This window comes from Pan paniscus, chromosome 8 (genome assembly GCF_029289425.2).
Source record: "Pan paniscus chromosome 8, NHGRI_mPanPan1-v2.0_pri, whole genome shotgun sequence".
NCBI classification, from domain to species: Eukaryota; Metazoa; Chordata; class Mammalia; order Primates; family Hominidae; genus Pan; species Pan paniscus.
This window is the reverse complement of record NC_073257.2, coordinates 145,639,653-145,655,412: the sequence shown is the minus strand read 5'-3', so window position 1 is coordinate 145,655,412 and position 15,760 is coordinate 145,639,653. Positions and strand designations below refer to the sequence as shown.

Sequence of the window (15,760 nt, the reverse complement as noted above, 5' to 3'; positions counted from 1 at the left end):
GCTTTTGAAATACTTTCTATCTCTTTTTTGAAATTGTTTATGCATTTTTCTCCTGACCTTAGTGAACATCTTTATGACCATTATTTTGAATTCCTCATTGGGTAGATCATACATCTCCACTTCACTAGGGTTGGTTTCTGCAGATTTATCTTGATCTTTTATTTGGAACCCATTTCCCTGTTTTTCTATTTCCTTTGATTCTCTGTATTAGTGTCCGTGCATTACATAAGACAACAGCCTCTCCCAGTTCTGTCAGACTGTGAGACTTCCAGTTCTGTCAGTGTAGGAGAAGGCCCTCACCAATTGGTCCAGAGATTCTGAGGTGCCTCTTAAATCCTGGTTTGTCCAAACCACTGTCTCTGATTTTAGTGCCCCCCGACTTCCCACCATAGAATTTTACAATGTGCCAAGTCCTGTCAGTGCCTTGAGATAGGTAAGATAGAAACTAGATGCAGTTGGAAAGATTGGAGTGTTAAATATATGTTCCAGTTTCTTCTTTGCTCAGGGTGAAGCTAAGAGCAAGAGTTTATCTCCCACTCTCTATGCACTATGTCAGAAGAAGGATCTGTGACAAGTGTCTGCATTTTCATGCAGAATGCACCCTCTGATAGTCACTAGAAGTTGGATTGTTGAATGTACACTTCTTTATTTTCTGTCGTCCAGGGAGACTCAGAAATGCAGAGACCCACCAATTCCCAAAGTTAGGTGGTTAAGGAGGCACTCCTCTGGGTGGGAGCTGTAGAAGTTGTGGCACTTGGTGCACAAACTACTTCTAAAAGGAATCTACAGAGCTGGTTTTATCACTGGGGTGAGGAGGAGGGAAAGGCTTGGGAAGTGCCTGAACTCTCATTCAGAATCCTGGAGGTCTATCGTTTGTCGGCCCTGTTGGCTCCCAGATGCAGGCTAGATAGGAGCCTGATCCTTAAGCAGTAACTGGAAAATTGTGCAGACTAACCCCTTCCAGGGAGAAACTGGAAGGCGTGTATTTAACCTCTTGTCTGCATTGGTCCTTGCGGGTGTAACTCCTATAAGTGCTTGCATGCCCATTTTTTTTCTTTCTTATTTTTATTTTTTATTTTTTGAGACGGAGTCTCACTCTGCCGCCTAGGCTGGAGTGCAGTGGTGCAATCTCGGCTCACTGCAACCTCCGCCTCCTGGGTTCAAATGATTCTCTTGCCTCAGCCTCCCGAGTAGCTAGGATTACAGGCATCCGCCACCACACCCGGCTAATTTTTGTATATTTAGTAGAGACAGGGTTTCACCATGTTGGCAAAGCTGTTCTCGAATTCCTGACCTCAGGTGATCCACCTACCTTGGCCTCCCAAAGTGTTACCGTGCCCAACCTTGCATGCCCATTTAAAACTACCTCTTTGTACCGTAATCTAGGGAGACTAGCAAATGCCAAGACGCTTTCATTCCCAGAGTTAGACAGTTTAGGATGCAGTCTTTTGGGTGGGAGCTGTAAAAGTTGGGGCAGTCAGTGTGTGGACAAACCTCTTCCAGAAAGAATGGGTAGATCTGGATATATCACAGGTGAACCACAGGAGAGGAGAAGGCTTAAGATGTGCTGAGCTACTGCTTAGCCTCCCGGAGGGCTATATACTAGTCCCCCTTATCCGTGGGTGATACAGTCCAAGACATTCTGCAGATTCCTGCAGCTGACTATGGCACCAAACCCTGTATATACTATGCTTTGTTTCCTATACATACCTATGATGAAGTTTCATTTATAAATTAGGCACAATAATGAAGGAAACATAATAACTAATTATAAAATAGAACAATTATAACAACATATGGTGACAACAGTTATTTAAAACTTACAAACTCTCTATTTCTGGAATTTTCCATTTAATATTTTCAGACTGCAGTTGGCCATAGTTAACTGAAACTTTGGAAAGAAAAACCATCAATAACAGAGGAATATTGCAGTTTGTCAGCCCGGTTAACTCCCTAATTCAGGCTAGTTAGAAGCTCTGCTGTTAGCAGAAGTTGGAGGAGTATACCGACAAACTCCTTTTAGGGTTTTGCCACTTTGTTCTGTGGTCTAGGGAGACTTGTGTATGCCTAGTCCCTTCCACTACCAGAGCTAGGTGAATTAAAAGTCAAACCATGGGAACCTTGGAGCTAGGGTCATATACATGTGGTCCATACCCTTCTCTCCTTAGGGAGAAGTTATGTGTTGGGAGTTTTTCCTGGTTTATGGTGCAGTACCCAGGGTGATATTTGTGCCTGCGTGTGCCTCAGCTTTTCCTACCTGCTTGATGTGAATATTTTCTCAGTTGTATGCTGTGTAAGACACTCTCAACTTTTTCTGACTTTCTCTCAAAGAAAATTTATCCATGTGTAGGTGTTTATTCCACGTGTCCATGGGTGGAGGGAGAGGTGGAAGTCTCCTGTGCCACCATGTTGCTGATGTCACCTCCCAGTAAAGTTTTCTAAAACAAATTACTTGACCATAAAGCCTAGAACAACAAGAAGTGAATCAAAATAAAACTTAGACAATGGGGTTTTCTAGATATACAATCATGTCATCTGCAAACAGGGACAATTTGATTTCCTCTTTTCCTAATTGAATACCCTTTATTTCCTTCTCCTGCCTAATTGCCCTGGCCAGAACTTCCAACACTATGTTGAATAGGAGTGGTGAGAGAGGGCATCCCTGTCTTGTGCCAGTTTTCAAAGGGAATGCTTCCAGTTTTTGCCCATTCAGTATGATATTGGCTGTGGGTTTGTCATAGATAGCTCTTATTATTTTGAAATACGTCCCATCAATACCTAATTTATTGAGAGTTTTTAGCATGAAGGGTTGTTGAATTTTGTCGAAGGCTTTTTCTGCATCTATTGAGATAATCATGTGGTTTTTGTCTTTGGCTCTGTTTATATGCTGAATTACATTTATTGATTTGCGTATATTGAACCAGCCTTGCATCCCAGGGATGAAGCCCACTTGATCATGGTGGATAAGCTTTTTGATGTGCTGCTGGATTCGTTTTGCCAGTACTTTATTGAGGATTTTTGCATCAATGTTCATCAAGGATATTGGTCTAAAATTCTCTTTTTTGGTTGTGTCTCTGCCCGGCTTTGGTATCAGAGTGATGCTGGCCTCATAAAATGAGTTAGGGAGGATTCCCTCTTTTTCTATTGATTGGAATAGTTTCAGAAGGAATGGTACCAGTTCCTCCTTGTACCTCTGGTAGAATTCGGCTGTGAATCCATCTGGTCCTGGACTCTTTTTGGTTGGTAAGCTATTGATTATTGCCACAATTTCAGATCCTGTTATTGGTCTATTCAGAGATTCAATTTCTTCCTGGTTTAGTCTTGGGAGAGTATATGTGTCGAGGAATTTATCCATTTCTTCTAGATTTTCTAGTTAAGCTGATAAGCAACTTCAGCAAAGTCTCAGGATACAAAATCAATGTACAAAAATCACGAGCATTCATATACACCAACAACAGACAAAGAGAGAGCCAAATCATGAGTGAACTCCCATTCACAATTGCTTCAAAGAGAATAAAATACTTAGGAATCCAACTTACAAGGGATGTGAAGGACCTCTTCAAGGAGAACTACAAACCACTGCTCAAGGAAATAAAAGAGGATACAAAGAAATGGAAGAACATTCCATGCTCACGGGTAGGAAGAATCAATATCGTGAAAATGGCCATACTGCCCAAGGTAATTTACAGATTCAATGCCATCCCCATCAAGCTACCAATGCCTTTCTTCACAGAATTGGAAAAAACTACTTTAAAGTTCATATGGAACCAAAAAAGAGCCCGCATCGCCAAGTCAATCCTAAGCCAAAAGAACAAAGCTGGAGGCATCACACCACCTGACTTCAAACTATACTACAAGGCTACAGTAACCAAAACAGCATGGTACTGGTACCAAAACAGAGATATAGATCAATGGAACAGAACAGAGCCCTCAGAAATAATGCTGCATATCTACAACTATCTGATCTTTGACAAACCTGAGAAAAACAAGCAATGGGGAAAGGATTCCCTATTTAATAAATGGTGCTGGGAAAACTGGCTAGCCATATGTAGAAAGCTGAAACTGGATCCCTTCCTTACACCTTATACAAAAATCAATTCAAGATGGATTAAAGACTTAAACATTAGACCTAAAACCATAAAAACCCTAGAAGAAAACCTAGGCATTACCATTCAGGACATAAGCATGGGCAAGGACTTCATGTCTAAAACACCAAAAGCAATGGCAACAAAAGCCAAAATTGACAAATGGGATCTAATTAAACTAAAGAGCTTCTGCACAGCAAAAGAAACTACCATCAGAGTGAACAGGCAACCTACAAAATGGGAGAAAATTTTCGCAACCTACTCATCTGACAAAGGGCTAATATCCAGAATCTACAATGAACTCAAACAAATTTACAAGAAAAAAACAAACAACCCCATCAAAAAGTGGGTGAAGGACATGAACAGACACTTCTCAAAAGAAGACATTTATGCAGCCAAAAAACACATGAAAAAATGCTCATCATCACTGGCCATCAGAGAAATGCAAATCAAAACCACAATGAGATACCATCTCACACCAGTTAGAATGGTGATCATTAAAAAGTCAGGAAACAACAGGTGCTGGAGAGGATGTGGAGAAATAGGAACACTTTTACACTGTTGGTGGGACTGTAAACTAGTTCAACCATTGTGGAAGTCAGTGTGGCGATTCCTCAGGGATCTACAACTAGAAATACCATTTGACCCAGCCATCCCATTACTGGGTATATACCCAAAGGACTATAAATCATGCTGCTATAAAGACACATGCACACGTATGTTTATTGCGGCATTATTCACAATAGCAAAGACTTGGAACCAACCCAAATGTCCAATAATGATAGACTGGATTAAGAAAATGTGGCACATATACACCATGGAATACTATGCAGCCGTAAAAAATGATGAGTTCATGTCCTTTGTAGGGACATGGATGAAATTGGAAATCATCATTCTCAGTAAACTATCACAAGAACAAAAAACCAAACACCGCATATTCTCACTCATAGGTGGGAATTGAACAATGAGATCACATGGACACAGGAAGGGGAATATCACACTCTGGGGACTGTTGTGGGATGGGGGGAGGGGGGAGGGATAGCACTGGGAGATATACCTAATGCTAGATGACGAGTTAGTGGGTGCAGCGCACCAGCATGGCACATGTATACATATGTAACTAACCTGCACAATGTGCACATGTACCCTAAAACTTAAAGTATACTAAAAAATAAAAAAATTAAAAATTAAAAAATAATAATAATAATAAAATAAATAAAACTTAGAAATAAAGAAGCTAGGATCAGAGGTTTCTGATCATATATACTGGTAGCCACTATATTTATACAATATGAGAGTAAACAATTTTGGCATAGACTGTAAATGATATGAATTCTGACAAGATAACATAGGCAGCCACCTCCTCATTTTTCATGGCAAGGAATGCGTTCATGTTGTCTAAAATTAAAATCTGTTTAGATACAACTACTCTTCAATGTTTTTGTAAACTTCAGTGTATGTTCTAGGACGCAGCAACAATCAGGGAGCTCCTTGCCTAAGTCAATGGCCATATTTTATTTCTTTTGAGATATATTTATGCTATAGTTTAGATATTAGACCTTCCAGACCTCATGTTGAAATGTGATCCCCTGTGTTGGAAGTGGAGCTTAATGGGAGGTGTTTGGGTTGTGGAGGTGGATCCCTCATGAATACATTAATGCCCTGGTGTAGTGACTTCTCACTTTATTAGTTCGCCCAAGAGATGGCTGTTGAAAAGAGCCTGCCCATGATGGTTAATACTGAGTGTCAATTTGATTGGATTGAAGGATTCAAAGCATTAATCCTGGGTGTGTCTGTGAGGGTGTTGCCAAAGGAGATTCACATTTGAGTCAGTGGGCCGGGAAGGCAGACCCACCCTTAATCTGGTGGGTACCATCTAATGAGCTTCCAGCGAATATAAAGCAGGCAGAAAACCATGAGAAGGTGAGACTGGCCTAGCCTCCCAGGCTATATCTTTCTCCCATGCTGGATGCTTCCTGCCCTCGAACATCAGACTCCAAGTTCTCCAGTTTTGGGACTCAGACTGGCTCTCCTTGCTCCTTAGCTTGCAGATAGCCCATTGTGGGACTTTGTGATCATGTAAATTAATCTTAATAAACTTCCCTTTATATGTATATATAGTCTGTATATATACTCTAGAGAACCCTGATTAATACAGATTTTGGTACCAGGATTGGTTCTAGAGGAACAGAATATTAAGGATGGAGTTCTTTCATTGGTTTTTGGGTTTCTGGATTTGGCTGCTTAATATGATTAGGTGCAAAAATGCTAAGGCCTATACTTCTAATAGTATGTAAAACACTGATAGTCCTTGGCATAAACTGTTTAGTAAGTTATGCAAAATAAATGCATTTGACACTCCTGATTCACCGCGTGTGAGAGGCAAGGAGTTAGTCACTCTGTACATAATACCTTTGACCGTATGTGGAGAACCAAGAAACATAATGAAACTGGTTAGTTGCTCCTAAGTTCAGTGGACAAAGTGATGAAAGCAAATGATGAACTCAGGGATTCTGTCTCCTGGCTTCAGAGGCAGATACTGAGCCTCAAATCTGCTAAGGTTGCCCTGAATGAGAGTCTCATCTCTTTCAGTAAAGAGCTGAAATTGTGGAAAAACAGATGCAAGCTCTTATCATTTGAGTGGCTGACCTGCAATGAAAGATGCATGCACAGCCTCACCAGGTGTCTACTGTTAAAGTGAGTGCATTGACTGGAAAAAAATGAGACCCTGAAACTTGGAATGGGGACGTGTGGGAGGACCCTGATGAAGCTGGAGACACTTGAGTTCATAAATGCTGATGAACTTTTTTGGCCAGAAGAAACAGCTTCCCCATCCCCAGTAGTGGCAACATCCCCTCCCCGACCCATGCTGCCATCAGTCTTTCCACCTTTGTCTGAAGAGATAAACCCTGTGCTGCCTGAGACAACAGTGATGGCCTCCCCTGAGGCAGATGCCAGGCAAGATAATGTTGATTCTCCTCAGGAGCTACCCTCCAACACCTCTGTTTGCTTCTAGACCTGTAACTAGATTAAAGTCCTGGTGGGCCCCTAGAGGTGAGGTTGAGAGTGTGACCCATGAGGAGGTGCACTACACTCAAAAAGATCTGCTTCAGTTCTCTAATTTATATAAACAGCAATCTGGAGAACAGGCATGGGAATGGATATCAAGGGTATAGGATAATGGGGAAGGAATATAGAGTTGGATCAGGCTGAATTTATTGATTTGGGCCCACTAAGTAGGAACTCTGCTTTTAATGTTGCAGCTTGGGGAATTAAAAAAGGTTCTAATAGTTTGTTTGATTGGTTTGCTGAAATATGGATTAAAAGATGGCTCATTGTGAGCGAGGTGGAAATGCCTGATCTCCCTTGGTTTAATGTAGAGGAAGGGATCCAAAGGCTTAGGGAGATTGGGATGGTGGAGTGGATTAGTCACTTTAGACCTACTCATCCCAGCTGGGAGGGTCCAGAAGATACACCCTTGACCAACGCCTTGCAAAATAGATTTGTGAGGGCAACACCTGAATCTTTGAAGAGGCTTGCAATTGCTTTTCTCTGTATGTCAGATCTAATGGTGGGAGCCACAGTCACTCAAATACAAAACTTAAATACAATGGTAACAATTGGATCCTGAGGCGGCAGGGGCCAAGTGGTGGCACTCAGCTATCCAAAGCAAGGTGAGCATAGCTATCATAATGGACAGCAGAGGCAAAGCGGCAATCAGAATAGTCTGACTCGTGTAGAGCTCTGGCATTGGCTAATTAATCATGGTGTTCCTAGAAGTGAAATTGATAGAAAGCCTACTGCATTCCTACTTAATTTATACAAGCAGAAAACTTCTAGGTCGAATGGATAAAAGACTAATTTGAATTATAAAAACATGGAATCATGGCCTCTTAATCAATTTCCAGACTTGAGCCAGTTTACAGATCCAGAACCACTTGAATGAAGGGAAAGCCAAGTTCCCATTAGGAAGGACCCTACTACATTACCAGCAATTTATGCAGTGAATCTTTCTCCCATCCTTCCCCAAGGAGACCTCTGGCCTTTTACCAGGATAACTGTGCACTGGGGAAAGGGAAATGATCAGACATTTCAGGGACTACTGGACACTGGCTCTGAGCTGACATTGATTCCAGGGGACCCAAAACGTCATTGTGGTCCTCCAGTTAAAGTAGGGGCTTATGGGAGTCAGGTAATTAATGAAGTTTTAGCTCAGGTCTGACTTACAGTGGGTCCAGTGGGTCTCTGGACTCATCCTGTGGTCATTTCCCTAGTGCCAGAATGCATAATTGGCATAGACATACTTAGCAGCTGGCAGAACCTTCACATTGGCTCCCTGACTGGTAGGGTGACGGCTACTGTGGTGAGAAAGGCCAAATGAAAGCCATTAGAGCTGCCTCTACCTAGAAAAATAGTAAATCAAAAACAATATTGTGTCCCTGGAGGGATTGCAGAGATTAGTGCCACTATCAAGGACTTGAAAGACTCAGGGGTGGTGATTCCCACCACATTCCCATTCAACTCTCCCATTTGGCCTGTGCAGAAGACAGATGGATCTTGGAGAATGACAGTGGATTACCATAAGCTTAACCAAGTGATGATTCCAATTGCAGCTGCTGTACCAGATGTGGTTTCATTATTTGAGCAAATTAACACATCTCCTGGTACTTTGTGTGCAACCATTGACTTGGCAAATGCCTTTTTCTCCATTCCTGTCCATAAGGCCCACCAGAAACAATTTGCCTTCAGCTGTCAAGGCCAGCAATATACCTTTAATGTCCTACCTCAGGGGTATATGAATTATCTGGCTTTGTGTCATAATCTTATTCAGAGAGAACTTGATCGCTTTTTGCCTCCAAAAGATATCACACTGGTCCATTACATTGATGACATTATGCGGATTGGATCCAGTGAGCAAGAAGTAGCAAACACTGGACTTATTGGTGAAACATTTGCATGCCAGAGGATGGGAAGTATATCTGCCTAAAATTCAGGGACCTTCTACCTCAGTAAAATTTCTAAGGGTCCAGTGGTATGGGGCCTGTAGAGATATTCTGACTAAGGTGAAGGATAAATTGCTGCATTTGGCCCCTCCTACAACCAAGAAAGAGGCACAATGCCTAGTGGGCCTATTTGGATTTTGGAGGCAACACATTCCTCATTTGGGTGTGCTACTCCAGCCCATTTATTGAGTGACCTGAAAAGCTGTCAGTTTTGAGTGGAGTCCAGAACAAGAGAAGGCTCTGCAGCAGGTCCAGGCTGCTGTGCAAGCTGCTCTGCCACTTGGGCCATATGGCCCAGCATATCCAATGGTGCTTGAGGTGTCAGTGGCAGATAGGCATGCTGTTTGGAGCCTTTGGCAGGCTCCCATAGGTGAATCACAGTGGAGGCCTCTAGGATTTTGGAGCAAGGCCCTGCCATCTTCTGCAGATAACTACTCTCCTTTTGAGAGATAGCTCTTAGCCTGTTACTGGGCTTTGGTGGAAACTGAACGTTTGACTGTAGGTCACCAAGTCACCATGCGACCTGAACTGCCTATCATAAACTGGGTGCTTTCTGACCCATCTAGCCATTAAGTGGGTTGTGCACAGCAGCATTCCGTCATCAAATGGAAGTGGCACTAGGGAAATGACCACAGGATGGAAGTGGTATATATGTGATCAGGTTCCAGCAGGTCCTGAAGGCACAAGTAAGTTACATGAGGAAGTGGTTCAAATGCCCATGGTCTCCACTCCTGCCACCCTGCCTTCTCTCCCCGAGCCTGCCCCGATGGCCTCATGGGAAGTTCCCTTTAATTAGTTGGGCCTGGTTCGTGGATGGTTCTGCACGATATGCAGGCACCACCCAAAAGTGGAGAGCTGCAGCACTACAGCCCCTTTCTAGGACATCCCTGAAGGACAGTAGGGAAGGAAAATCTTCCCAGTGGGCAGAACTAAGAGCAGTGAACCTGGTTGTGCACTTTGCATGGAAGGAGAAATGGCCAGATGTGCGATTATATACTGATTCATGGGCCGTAGTTAATGGTTTGGTTGGATGGTCAGGGACTTGAAAGAAGAATGATTGGAAATTGTGACAAAGAAATGTGGGGAAGAGGTATGTGGATGGACCTCTCTGAGTGGTCAAAAACTGTGAAGATATTTGTATCCCATGTGAGTGCTCACCAATGGGTGACCTCAGCAGAGGAGGATTTTAATAATCAAGTGGATAGGATGACCACTTCTGTGGACACCATTCAGCCTCTTTCCCAAGCACCTCTGTCATTGCCCAATGGACCCGTGAACAAAGTGGCCATGGTGGCAGGGATGGAGGTTATGAATGGGCTCAGCAATATGAGCTTCCACTCACCAAGGCTGATCTGGCTATGGCCACTGCTGAGTGCCCAATTTGCCAGCAGCAGAGACCAACACTGATTCCTTGATATGGCACCATTTCTCAGGGTGGTCAGCCAGCTACCTGGTGGCAGGTTGATTATATTGAACCTCTTCCATCATGGAAAGGGCAGAGATTTGTCCTCACTGGAATAGATACTTACTCTGGATATCAGTTTGCCTATCCTGCACATGATGCTTCTACCAAGACTACCATCTGTGGACTCAGGGAATGCCTTATCCACCATCATGGTGTTCCACACAGTATTGCCTCTGACCAAGGTACTCACTTTACGGCCATAGAAGTGCAGCAGTGGGCTCATGTTCGTGGAATTCACTGGTCTTACCACGTTGCCCATCATCCTGAAGCAGCTGGATTGATAGAACGGTGGAATGGCCTTTCAAAGTCACAATTGCTGTGAGTGGCAAGCCACCCAGGTGCCAAGGCAAGAGACCGAGGACACGAGCTGTTCCAGTATAATAAAATATAAAATAAGAATAGTTATACCAGAGATAGATCTTAGATATGATTATATATACATTAATCATTAGTAGCAATTACTCTTTATTCCAATATTATAATAATCCTAGCTCTATAATCATAAACTAGGAAAAACCAGGCCATACAGAGATAGGAGCTGAAGGGACATAGTGAGAAGTGACCAGAAGACAAGAGTCTGAGCCTTCTGTTATGCCCAGACAGGGCCACCAGAGGGCTCCTTGGTCTAGCGGTAACGCCAGCATCTGGGAAGACGCCCATTGCCAAGCAGACCGTGGTCTAGCAGTAGCGTTAGTGTCAAGGAAAAACACCCGCTACTTAGCAGACCGGGAAAGAGAGTCTCCCTTTCCCCAGGGGAGTTTAGAGAAGACTCTACTCCTCCACCTCTTGTGGAAGGCGTGACATTAGTCAGGCCCACACACAGTTATTCGGAGGCCTAACCGTCTCCCTGTGATGCTGTGCTTCAGTGATCACACTCCTAGTCTGCCTTCATGTTCCAACTTGTACACCTGGTTCTGCCGTTTAGTTAACAGTAGCAAATTAGTGAAAGTACTAAAAGTCTCTGATAAGCAGAAATAATGGTGTAAGCTGTTTCTCTTTCTCCTCTCTCTCTCTGCCTCGGCTGCCAGGCAGGAAAGGGCCCCCTGTCCAGGGGACACGTGATCCATGTGGCCTTCCCTATCATTGGAGATGGCCCACACTCCTTATCCTGCCCCTCTGTCTTGTGTCCAATAAATATCAGTGCAGCCTGGCATTCGGGGCCACTACCAGTCTCCGCGTCTTGGTGGTAGTGGTCCCCCAGGCCCAGCTGTCTTTTCTTTTATCTGTCTTGTGTCTTTATTTCTACGCTCTCTTGTCTCCACACAGAAGGAGAAAATGCACCAACATTTTCTCCTGTGGGGCTGGACCCTACAATTACCATGTCAATTAGGTGACAATACTTTGCAGGGCTGGGGCAAAGTACTCTAGAAGGCTGTGTATGCACTGAATCAGCATCTGATATATGGTACTGTTTCTCCCATAGCCAGGATTCACGGGTCCAGGAATCAAGGGGTGGAAGTGGAAGTGGCACCACTCACCATCACCCCTAATGATCCAGTAGCAAAATTTTTGCTTCCTGTTCCTGCAACATTACGTTCTGCTAGCCTAGAGATCTTAGTTCCAGAGGGAGTAACACTGCCACCAGGAGACACAACAACAATTCCATTAAACTGAAAGTTAAGATTGTCACCTGGACACTTCAGGTTCCTCCTACCTTTAAGTAAACAGGCTAAGAAGGGAGTTACAGTGTTGGCTAGGTTGATTGACCCAGACTATCAAGATGAAATCAGTCTACTACTCCATAACAGAGGTAAGGAGGAGCATGCATGGAATACAGGAGATCCATTAGGACGTCACTTAGTATTACCATGCCCTGTGATTAAGGTCAATGAGAAACTACAACAGCCCAATCCAGGGAGGACTACAAATGGTCCAGACCCTTCAGGAATGAAGGTTTAAGTCACTCCACCAGGAAAAAAACCTTGATCTGATGAGGTGCTTGCAGAAGGCAAAGGGAATACACAGTGGGCGACAGAAGAAGGTAGTCATCAATACCAGCTACGACCACATGACCAGCTGCAGAAATAAGGACTGTAAAAAGTATTAATCCTAGGTGAGTCTGTGTGGGTGTTGCCAAAGGAGATTTGAGTCAGTGGGCTGGGGAAGGCAGACCCACCCTTAATCAGGTGGACACCATCTAATGAGCTTCCAGCAAATATAAAGCAGGCAGAAAAACATGAAAAGGCAAGACTGGCTTAGCCTTCCAGCCTACATTTTTCTCCCATGCTGGATGCTTCCTGCCCTCGAACATCAGACTCCAAGTTCTTCAGTTTTGGGAATTGGACTGGCTCTCCTTGCTCCTCAGCTTGCAGACAGCCTATTGTGGGGACCTCATGATCATGTTAGTTAATATTTAATAAACTCCCATTTACATATATACATATATATATATACACATATAATATTTATCCTATTAGTTCTGTCCCTCTAGAGAACCCTGACTAATACAGATTTTGGTACCAGGAGTGGGGTGTTGTGTTGCTGAAAAGATACCCAAAAATGTGGAATTGACTTTGGAATTGGGTAACAGGCAGAGGTTGGAACAATTTGGAGGGCTCAGAAGAAGATAAGAAAATGTGGGAAAGTTTGGAACTTCCTAGAGACTTTGCCCAAAATGCTGATAGCAATATGGACAATAAAGTCCAGGCTGAGGTGGTCTCAAATGGAAATGAGGAACTTGTTGGGAAGTGGAGCAAAGATGACTCTTGTTATGTTTAACAAATGGACTGGCAGCATTTTTCCCCTGCCCTAGAGACCTGTGGAACTTTGAACCGGAGAGAGATGATTTAGGGTATCAGGTGGAAGAAATTTCTAAGCAGCAAACATTCAAGAGGTGATTCAGGTGCTGTTAAAGGCATCCCATTTTATAAGGAAAGCACAGCATAGAAGTTTGGGAAATTTGCAGCCTGACAATGCAATAGAAAAAGAAAATCCCATTTTCTGGGGAGAAATTTAAGCCAGCTGCAGAAATTTGCATGAGTAACAAGGAGCAGAATGTTAACTCACAAGACAATGGGGAAAAGACATGCCTCTCCAGGGCATGTCAGAGGTCTTCACAGCAGCCCTTCTCATCACAGGCCTGGAGGTGTACAAGATAAAAATGGTTTCCTGGGATAGGCCCAGGGTCCCCATGCTGTGTACAGCCAAGGGACTTGGTGTCCTGTGTCCCAGCTGCCCCTAGCCATGACTAAAATGGACCAAGGTAAAGCTCCAGCCATGGCTTCAGAGGGTGCAAGCCCTAAGCCTTAGCACCTTCCACATGGTGTTGAGCCTGTGGGTACACAGAAGTCAAGAACTGAGGTTTGGGCACCTCCGCCTAGATTTCAGAAGATGTATGGAAATGCCTGGATGCCCAGGCAAAAGTTTGCTGCAAGGGCAAGGCCTTCATAGAGAACCTCTGCTACAGCAGTGCAAAAGGGAAATGTGGGGTCAGAGCCCCCAAACAGAATCCCTAATGGGGTAACCACCTATTGGAGCTGTGAGAAGAGGGCCACCATCCTCCAGACCCCAGGATGATAGATCCACTGATAGCTTGCACTGTGTGCCTGGAAAAGCCACAGACACTCAACACCAGCCCATAAAAACAGCCGGGAGGGAGGCTGTATCCTGCAAAGCCAAGGGGCGGAGCTGCCCAAGACCATGGGAACCCACTTCTTGCATCAGTGTGACCTGGATGCGAGACGTGGAGTCAAAGGAAATAATTTTGGAACTTTAAGATTTGACTGCCCTGATGGATTTTGGACTTGCATGGGGCCTGTAGCCCCTTTGTTTTGGCCAATTTCTCCCATTTGGAATGGCTGTTTTTGCCCAATGCCTGTACCCACATTGTATCTAGGAAGTAACTAACTTGCTTTTGATTTTACAGGGTCATAAGCAGAAGGGAGTTTTCTTGTCTCAGATGAGACATTAGACTGTGGACTTTTGAGTTAATGCTGAAATGAGTTAAGGCTTTGGGGGACTGTTGGGAAGGCATGAGTGATTATGAAATGTGAGAACATGAGATTTGGGAGGGGCCAGGAGTGGAATGATATGGTTTGCCTGTGCCCCCACCCAAATCTCAACTTGAATTATATCTCCCAGAATTCCCATGTTTTGTGGGAGGGACCCAGTGGGAGGTAATTGGATCATAGGGGCTGGTCTTTCCTGTGCTATTCTCATGGTAGTGAAAAAGTCTCACAAGATCTGATGGGTTTATCACGGGTTTCTGCTTTTGCTCCCTCCTCATTCTCTCTTGCCACTGCCATGTAAGAAGTGCCTTTCGCCCTCCACCATGATTCTGAGACCTTCCCCAGCCACGTGGAACTGTAAGTCCAGTTAAACCTCTTTCTTTTGTAAATTGCCTAGTCTCAGGTATGTCTTTATCAGCAGCGTGAAAATGGACTAATACACTTCCCCTCTCTCTCTGTCTTGCTCACTCACTCACTCCCCCTCTTGCCTTGCCATGTGATCCCTGCACGCCAGCTCCACTTCACCCTCCACCATGCATGAAAGCAGCCTGTGCCATCATCCTTTGCAAATGCTGGCACCATGATTCCTGTACAGCCTGCAGAACCATGAGCTAAATAAACCTCTTTTCTTTACAAATTACCCAGCCCCAGCTATTCCTTTATAGCAACACTAAGTGGACTAAGACAATTGAGATAGAAACTTTAAGCACCAGCCAGCAGATATGGGTTTTAAGAGTTTTGTTTCCCATTGAACCTACCAAATGCCCTGAAAACAATGTCAAGTATTGCCTCATTACATCTGCCTCTGCTGCAAGTTGTGATGTCATAGTAGAATCATCCAGAAATCCTTTCATTGTTTTTCTTATGGAAGACTTGTGGACCCAAGGTGGCATTTAATCATAACTCTCTTGTCTAACTTGGAAACAAGAATTTACTCTCCTTCTCTTCTTTTGGTTCTTTCTTTCTTTCTAAAAAAAAAAAGTGGGGGGCAGTAAGCATGATGTCTGAAGAAATAAATATGCCCTGGAGATTTGGAGGTATTATGTATTACCTCCCACATTCTAGATGCCCACTCTTTCCCTGGGAAGAAACACAGAGACCCTGATAAGCCCCTGATTTAAGAATAACAGACTAATCTCCAAGAAGGAAAAACTGAAATGAGGTTTGTCAGGGCGTTTTGTGCCCTCACAGGGTGAGGATATGTAGTAATGTAGTTTCTTGGAAACTAATCTTTATAAGAAATATTTTCCTGAACTTCTT

At 43.8% G+C, this 15,760-nt stretch overlaps 1 protein-coding gene across 1 annotated transcript in view; it reads right to left on the bottom strand.

Annotated features, from left to right (window-relative positions):
• Positions 1-10,789, bottom strand: part of CYP2E1 (cytochrome P450 family 2 subfamily E member 1) — a 41,787-nt gene extending 30,998 nt beyond the window's left edge. Inside the window, exon 1 of the mRNA XM_034951455.3 lies at positions 10,744-10,789. The gene's annotated coding sequence lies outside the window, so the exon portion shown is untranslated. The remainder of the gene's footprint in view (positions 1-10,743) is intronic.
• Between the last annotated feature and the right edge of the window lie 4,971 nt (positions 10,790-15,760).